The sequence below is a fragment of the Heterodontus francisci genome, chromosome 34 (assembly GCF_036365525.1).
Source record: "Heterodontus francisci isolate sHetFra1 chromosome 34, sHetFra1.hap1, whole genome shotgun sequence".
NCBI classification, from domain to species: Eukaryota; Metazoa; Chordata; class Chondrichthyes; order Heterodontiformes; family Heterodontidae; genus Heterodontus; species Heterodontus francisci.
The window spans coordinates 42,411,088-42,411,607 of record NC_090404.1 but is presented as its reverse complement, the minus strand read 5'-3'; the positions used below and the strand labels follow the sequence as shown (position 1 = coordinate 42,411,607).

The 520-nt window shown below is 42.9% G+C and overlaps 1 non-coding gene across 1 annotated transcript; it reads right to left on the bottom strand.

Annotated features, from left to right (window-relative positions):
- Positions 1-233: 233 nt before the first annotated feature.
- trnal-uaa (transfer RNA leucine (anticodon UAA)) lies at positions 234-317 on the bottom strand. The gene has a single exon. It is a non-coding gene; the product is annotated as a tRNA-Leu (tRNA).
- Positions 318-520: the final 203 nt, after the last annotated feature.

Here is a 520-nt window from a genome sequence, read left to right as displayed (position 1 = left end):
ATGCATTGAGCCCACACCACTCGAACACCAGTGAAGCTCACCCACGCCTTTCAATATTAGCTGCTTTTCCCATTTCTTCACCTTCAACAGGCTGATTTGTTTGTTTATTTCTCACACATTTTTTGCCTTTTGTTCAGTTTATGACAAATCCACGATCTCTGATTGATATTGAGACATTTGAACATTTCCAACCAGCAAACTGAGTCGTCAACTCAAGAAAAAAGACACAAAGCCACTGCGAGCAGGGTTTGAACCTGCGCAGGGTAATTCCCCATTGGATTTTAAGTCCAACGCCTTAACCACTCGGCCATCACAGCTCAACTGCTGCTTGCTCTTCTAATTAAATCATTGGTACAATGCATTAGACAATTGCTGAAATTAGACATATTCTGGGGAATCATTGTCTTTGAGCCTTGAGTTGAGTTGCATCTCCCAGTGTATGTTAAAATTCCCATGATGGAATCAGTGTAGTTTACAACACAGAAGGAATCCTCTCAACCCGCTGAGCCTGCACCGGCTC